This window comes from Perca flavescens, chromosome 15 (genome assembly GCF_004354835.1).
Source record: "Perca flavescens isolate YP-PL-M2 chromosome 15, PFLA_1.0, whole genome shotgun sequence".
In the NCBI taxonomy this organism is placed as follows: Eukaryota; Metazoa; Chordata; class Actinopteri; order Perciformes; family Percidae; genus Perca; species Perca flavescens.
In genome coordinates this window covers 34301494-34310267 of record NC_041345.1, presented here as the reverse complement: position 1 = coordinate 34310267, position 8774 = coordinate 34301494, and positions in this window count along the sequence as shown.

Below are 8774 nucleotides of genomic sequence, written 5' to 3'. Positions count from 1 at the left end.
GGTTTAGGGCCATGTGGAAAATGTTTTTGAGTTCTGAGTTTGAAGAGAACTTTAATCCATTTTTGTTGCCCTAATCCTCTTCTGTTTACTGTGTGTTCACCTGCACTTTACTCTGAAAGTCCTGCAGGAAATCAGGAGTAACCATGGTTACATGACCCACTTACTATCTAGTATTTCTTATTTGTGAGCTGTCACTCTACCTCTAGATGTCTCTCATATTCTCTGTTCATATTCTCTGTTTTGATTTCTTTATTCAACTTATTTATCTGGATAGCCTACATATATATTCTTTCTGTCCTTCTCTCTCTCTCTCTCTCTCTCTCTCTCTCTCTCTCACACACACACACACACACACTCAGAACAATAGCAGGAGGCTGAACTCAGTTCTGTTCTGTTTTTAGAGGGAAGTGTCTGTTCTTCCTGTCTGCAGCAAGCCCCACCCACATTCAATCCACCCCTCGGTGACATCTCACTCTGTGTGTGTGTTTGTGTGTGTGTGTGTGTGTTTGTGTGTCTGTGTATGTGTGTCTGTGTGTGTGTATGTGTGTGTGTGTGTTTCCTGTCTTTGTGCAGCAACAATAGTCTGACTGCTGAACATTCACACACTGATTTTCCTCATCGTGTCTTTTTGTCTCAAAGAACATCAATGACTGATAAGCTAAGCTAATGTTAGCTTTGTAGTTGTCCTGGGATTTCCCAAAAATGAATAAATACCACACATAGTAACACTAAACTGCTGTAGTAGCTCAATTTTGTTATAACTAAGATAGCTGCTGAAATAAAATGAATATTGTACATAATATACACTCACCTTAAAGATTATTAGGAACACCTGTAAGATTTCTCGTTAATGAGATTATCTAATCAACCAATCACATGGCAGCTGCTTCAATGCATTTAGGGGTGTGGTCCAGGTCTAGACTATCTCCTAAACTCCAAACTGAATGTCAGAATGGGAAAGAAAGGTGATCTTAGCTACTTTGGGTGTAGCATGGTTGTTGGTGCCAGACGGGCTGGTCTGCTCAGTTACTGGGATTCTCACGCACAACCATTTCTAGGGTTTACAAAGAATGGTCTGAAAAAGGAAAAACATCCAGGATGCTGCAGTCCTGGGGGGTGAAAATGCCTTATTGATGCTAGAGGTCAGAGGAGAATGGGCCGACTGATTCCAGCTGATAGAAGATCAACTTTGACTCAAATAACCACTCGTTACAACCGAGGTATGCAGCAAAGCATTTATGAAGCCACAACACACACAACCAAGGTACAAGGTAATAGAGCCTTTCATACATTGTTGTGTTTCTTTAGAAATAAACAATGGACAAATAGTCTTTAAAAGCTTCAAATGTAGTTATTCACTGTGACGTCAAAATGAATGGCAGTCAGTGGAATGCTAACAGGAGGTGATCGCTTTGTAGCATCAAAATGGCGCCATAGGAGGTTCGAATTCTGAAGCGAAGCTTACCCCCTTGGGTCTAAAGCAGGGGTCAGCAGCCTTAGGCCCGCATGACCTTGTAGTGGTGCCATTGGTTAAGGCCTTAACCAATGGCATGCTGCCAATATGTGTGTATGTGAGTTATCGATGTGTTGAAATCATGGTTGAAATGCTGAAGCACTCTGTCATCCGCATGCCAAATGACAACGTTCACAGTTGCGCGACCTGTTATTTAAGGTACTTTGACTGACTTGTATCCCCACCATAGACTGTGTATAAAAACTATCCCCGTCCTCTTGCAGCAAAGATCCACCCTACTTTGGCTCTGCTCTGCTCTGATTGGCTAGTAGGCTACTAGTAACGCTGCTGGCAGAGCGTGCTCGGTAGCAGTATGTCGGCAAGAGTGTGGCTGTAACTGACATACCACGTTTGGCAGTCATGGCAAGATACGTTGATGTGACTGTAAGAGAGGAACTCTGCTGCTTAAAGCCAATGCCTTAAACATCAAATGGTGAGGACATAGCCAGAGTTTTTCTGGAGCATTTTGAGGAGCGAGGAATTGACATTAGCAAGATTTTTGCAGTGACAACAGATGGTGCCCCTGCCATGGTCGGGAAACATCGGGGAGCAGTCACATTAATCCAGGAACAAGTTGGTCGCCCCATCACGTAACTTCACTGCATAATACACCAAGAAATATATAGGAGGAAATGAACTGCGCAAACAAAGATATCCCTCTCCACACAGCAGTGAGGTGGCTAAGCTGCAGGAATGTTTGATCAAGGTGTGATCATGGAACTTGCATCTTCACCTGCTGGAGATCTGTACCAGAGCAGTGTTGCTGTCTCAGGAACATTACACTGGCTTTGCTGACAGTCTTCAGATCAACCTAGCTCTGTGAGCAGATATTCTCACACATAAAGATCATGCTCAGCCCCTCCTGCAGTCGTTTGACAACTGACCACTCCAAAGCTTGTGTGCAACTTAAAGTGACTAAGTACAGAAAAGCAGGGCCAGGGATCACATTGACTGGTAGGCATCTGTTTAATGTAGCAGCACATATGACTTTACATACAAGGGCTCGGTCCCAGTCCCTTTTTTTCATCTTGTATAGTGTTTGCTACACTTAATTCTCCCTTTGTGACATTTACTGCCATTGCAACCTTTTTTGAAATGAGGGATATGATTGCAAGCATATGCAAAATGGGAACTGTGCATATATATATACAAATACAAGTATTAAGTGTATTGCTGACAAGATTAATGATTTAGATGTGGATGTTTCATAAGCATGGCAGCATTATTGTATAGTTCTCATATTTCTGTTTGTTACTCTTAATTCTCCTGTTTTGACATGTACTGCCATTATAACTGAGGGACGTGTAAAATGATACACAAGATGGGTGTAATAAACTCAGATGTGGATGTTTTCATAAGGATGGCAGCCTTGTATCATACTCCAGATATAATTACAATGTCCTGATTATGGGAAATAAATGGTATCAAATGTTGCTATGGAATAAAATTACAGATTCCCTGGATATTAAATTTCAATGTGATGTCATAATTAAACTTAATGTTGACATGGCACACTAATAAACACGACACTTTGAAAAGGGCACTTCATATTAAAAAGGTTGCCAACCCCTGGTCTAGAGCATGGGTTCCAGTCAAGGCCCTGACCACCGAGCAGACCGCCAAGAACTCGTGGTGACGGAGGCGGCGCTGATCTCTTCCTCATTTAATAAGGGAAACCGGACACAAACGTTGCTATGATACCCACAACAAACAGCATCAGCAGGGAACCCAACAGGGCCTGCGGTCCCTCTCATCAACCAAAATTCAGTGGATGTAGTCATACATTTATTTATTTTTTTTTAAGATAATTTTTTGGGGCTTTTCTGCCTTTAATTGACAGGACAGCTAGGTGAGAAAGGGGAGAGAGGGAGGCAAGACATGCAGGAAATCATCACAGGTCAGACTTGAACGCTGGACCTCTGCGTTGAGCCATAAGCCTCAAAGTATAAGTGCGCCTGCTCTACCCACTGAGCCAACCCGGCCACGTAATCATTAATCTTACCTGCGAAGAACATGGATGCATGGACATGTTGTCTGGGTTCCATACAACGTACATGCATGCATCGTCCATGTTGTTTTGGGGCATTTTGGTTGTAAGAATCCCATATTTCTGATATAAAAATCTTTAGAAAACGGGTCAAATTTGACCAAGGACAACAGGAAGGTTAGGTTGTTATATTTTACTAATTTAGAGGCCAGCTGGCCGGCATAGTTGGTCTAGCACTAACCACAGTACAGACACAGGTGTAATGTTACGGTCTCTACGTTACATTTAACGGTAGAACATCAGTTTATTAACGTTGGTTTATTTTGTAATGTGTCGATCTTTTAGAAAACATATTTATGTGAGAATAAATATACCTAGACAAGTAGTTATGTATCTCGTTATGGACATAATGTGCAAAAATAGATATAGAAACAGTGTTTGCCTGAATCAGCAGCGGCAGAACCCAACAGAGCCTAATGTCACGCTGCTCCCCCGACACCGGGAGATAACCAGACTGTCCCTCTCTGGGCCGTCATCCAGGCTAACATTAACGTTAGTTAGCTAGATTGCTAATTCCACCCAACATGTACAGTATATAGTGCACACAACAGCACTAGTTACCGAAAGTGATCCAAACAAAGTTGTCAATTCAATTCTACACACAGGAGCATATCATAAAATATCTAAACACAATATTACACTCATCTGCTTTGCTCCGATGTGACTAGAGCATGTGGATGAAACATGATCGTGAACTGGATCAAAGACAGCTGCCAGCACCCTGATCCAGGCTCGGATATATCTATATTTATATGTAGATCTTGCAGGGAGGACCCTGAATAGATGATGTTTGGAAGATTGGATCTAAGGAGTCTGATGCAACAGTCGAATCATCTCAGTGTCTGAAAATGTGTTTATGAAACAAAGGATCAACCCATTCAGGATATATGGGGCGCACAATGTCTGATTGTACAGAGAATTGCTTAGTTTCCCCCCAATAAATCAAGATATATAGCCTGTTGTGGGATAAATATCAGCCTATTTATTAAACTGATAACAACGATGAGAAGTAAGACACTGACATTTCACTAATTTAGTGACCGCCCACCTGGTTAGCTAGCTTGCTTGCTAAGTTTAGAACCAATCAGATTGCCTAGTCATTATAAGTGTTTAGTAGGTATTTAAACATACTTGTCAATAACTCAGTTTAAAATTTATGACCTTCTAACCTTTGATTGTTTTCAGTTTAAGCTGCAGCAGGGCTCAATAAAGTTTTACTGCGTTGAACTGAATCTGCTGCCGGCCCTTTAAGAGGTAAACAGTCCAACCTGATCTGGGACACAGAAACACACCTGAGGCAGGTAAGAGAGAGAGAGAGAGAGAATCACATTCCTCCCCCCTCTGTTTGTCTCTCAGCCACACCCACCCCGCCAGGAATGTAACACACACACACACACACACACACACACAGAAACAAGGCTGAAGTGTGAGAGAAATAAACTGTCAATCATTAAAACCGAGGTCAACACGCCCCGCCGACCAATCAGAGGAGACACACAACTTAAAGGAGAAGCTCCAACCTTTACCCTCTCACACACACACACACACACACACACACACACACACACACACACACACACACACACACACACACACACACACACACACACACACACACACACACACAGAAACACACACAGAAACAGATATAGCTGAGTTTAAATCATAAAACCACCGACTGACTCCACCTCCTGGAGGCTGAAAAGGAATGTTTCTGTGTGTGTGTGTGTGTGTGTGTGTGTGTGTGTGTGTGTGTGTGTGTGTGTGTGTGTGTAACCACACACTGAACATGTGGATCACTCACCAGCAAATACAGGAATTCAGCTCTCTGCATCCTTCTCAAGATACAGTGAAATTGTCAGTAAATATTGTGTGTAGCATTGCAACTTTATGATAGCCACCCAAATTTTGTTGGCAGTTTACAAGCAAAATATTAACCATTAACAAATACTTAAAATACTCAATAAAGTGATCAGCACTGAAATCCAACCTCCAACCTTCTAAAGAACATCTTCAACCTGCTCTCACGGTATCCTGACTCTGAAGGTTAATCAGCGTGCCGGGAAACCGTAACAACAGAGATCTCACGGTGAAAGTAGAAATAGGCTTCATAATAAAATCCAGTTTGATCGTTTTAAACAGCTGTTTGATGAACAGATGTGATGCCAGCTCTGTCTCCACAGATGCATTCTGGGATATAAAGACAATAAAACTCTCTGGGTTATTAGCATTTCTTTAAACCAATCAAAAATCATCTTGAGGTCCAGAAGCAGTGATGGTGGCTCTGCTAAATAGTCTCAGGAAGGAACTGGTTCTGGTGGAACATTTGCACCCTGCTAAAGAAAACTCCTCATCCACTATTAAATGAAGTTAACTGTTGACACAATCCAGTAAGGTGAGCTATTTAAATCAGCTGATACATGGTTAAACCTCATTGGCTCTTACCAGTGGATCTCTGTGTGGACTTCATCCACAGCAATCCCACCAATCAGTCCCAAAACCTCCCAGTTAAAGAAGAAATTACTTAAACATATTCTTTATAAATCTTTAGAATCATTCCCTGAAAGACCCAGCAGGTCTGTCTTGTTGTAACCGTCCACATCTTCTTCATAACTTGATATTTTCAGCGTGTAACTCGCTAGCTACAAGGTTGGTGTTGTTTCCTGACATCATTATCCTGTAAGTGAACTTCCATTTAACCAGACTAGAACCTGCTGACAGTTGGTGTGTTGTCGGGACACAGTGCACGAGCTAAACACACCCGCTGACACATCCCTGCCAACACACACACAGAAACAGACATGCACACGCACACACACACACACACACACACACACACACACACACACACACACACACACACACACACACACACACACACACACACACACAGACAGACACACACACACACACACACACACACACACACACACACACACACACACACACACACACACACACACACACACACACACACACACACACACACACACACACACACACACACACACACACACACACACAAAGACACACACTTAAACAAAAGTCAAGTCTTATCCCTGAAATCAAACAGTCCCTGTAAAGAGAGTGTGGAATGACAGATGGATAGAAAGAAAATAAAAAATATATATATATATATACAGATATAGATAGATAGATATTTACCGGCAGTAAAAGTCAGATCCAACCATCCTGCTCTGTTTTTTTGCTCTCGTATTCCTGTAGGGGCGAGTCCAAACCACTGAAACAGGTTCCTGTCTCTCTCTCTCTCTCTCTCTCTCTCTCTCTCTGGCCCCGCCCCTCCCTGTGCTGCCAGTCTCAGCTTGTCCTCCCCCTCTTCCCCCCCTGACTCCATCCTGTTTGACAGGAGGAAACCTGCAGGTCTCTCTGTGGGGGACCACCGGCGCCCTCTAGTGGCGCTCAGCAGCCGGTGCATCGTCCCATCCCCGTACTGAAGTCACTCCGATTCAACTAAAGAAAGATGAGTGTTAGTCTAGTGGTTGTTCATAAAGACATCTAGTTCTCTCAGATACAGAGGGCCACAGCTGTGGAATTCATTAAAAACATGACCTTTCTTTAGGTCACATTTAAAGACATTTCTCATTTCATCTTAAACCTTCTTGTATTTATTGTCTGACTCTATGGTTTGCCTTGTCTTTTTATGCACTTAATTTTTATTTTATATATATATATATATATATATATATATATATATATATATATATATATATATAGTGTGTTAAATATTTCCCTGTTTGCTTGTTTAGTTTTGTAAAGTAATTTGTTTGTAATGTTTTATTTGTATTAGGGGAGGACTTCAGGCTTCCTTCTCTTCTGCACTGAAATTGTTTTTTAATCTATTCTTAAACTTATGTACTTTAGATCAACTAAACTTCTTTGTCCTGAACATTACCACGGTGTTCAGCTGACGGGTCAGGACAGATGATTATAATACCTCCTTAAAGGTCCAATGTGTAGGAATTTCTCCCATCGTTGAGATCATATATTGCAATCAACTCTCTCGCACCACACAGTTCAAAGTAGGTATTACAGCTAGGGTAGCCGTTCGGCGTATTCTATCTTTGGAAGGCAGCTCCATTGTTCACTCTTTTTTTATGACGACGCCGGTCTCTTGTATTTTTCAATATACTTATACTTTTTCTGGGCGAAGAAGACGAAGACTCCTGTTCCTGAAATTAGGTCCTCCATTGTGGTCCTCCATGTTTCCTTCTTCAAACTTGCCGGGGCCAGGAAGCTACGATACCCATTAGCAGCATTAGCAGCAGCTGTGAGTTTATCATGTGACAGAGAAAACGTGAAAGGCGGAGCAGTATGTTCTGTTTGTCCCATAACTGCTAACGTATTTCAAAATTTCAAGCCAATAAGAATATTTGGAATTGATGGTGGAGGTAAATATTCATGAAAAAGGACAAGTCTGTAAATGGGCAACACAGATTTTGATAATGAACAAATAAAAAATTTACACACTAGACCTTTACATGGTTAATAACTAGCATGTAATGCATTTTAGACATACATAACTTTATAAAAGCCACCAATATAATGTTTATAGGCGGTTTACGGACAGATTATTAATTGTTATTATTCATTCCCATGGCTTTTCCTACCACAGCTACGCAGATGACACCCAACTGATTCTCTCCTTTCCCCAGTCTGAAAGGCAGGTAGCAGCACGTATCTCAGCCCATCTGACTGACATCTCTTCTTGGATGTCCCAAACAACACTGAGCTCCTTTACCGTCCAGGGAAGGGCTCCCCCACCCAGGACTACTATAACTAGTAACAACTCTGTGGTAGTCCCCACCCAGACTGCCAGGAACCTGGGTGTGACGACCAACTCTCCTTCACTGCCAACACTGCTGCAACTATAAGGTCCATCTGGTCCCTGCAGATCATTCAGAATGCAGCAGCTCAAATGGTCTTCAACCTCCCCAAGTTCTACTACACCGCTCCTCCGCTCCATTCACTGGTTACCAGTTACTGCCCGCTTTCACCTCCAGACTGGTGTACCTCCTCCAGACTGGTGTACCCCCTCCAGACTGGTGTACTCCTCCAGACTCTTGTACTGGTGTACCCCCTCCAGACTGGTGTACCCCCTCCAGACTGGTGTACCTCCTCCAGACTGGTGTACCCCCTCCAGACTGGTGTACCCCCTCCAGACACTAGTACTGGTGTACCCCCTCCAGACTGGTG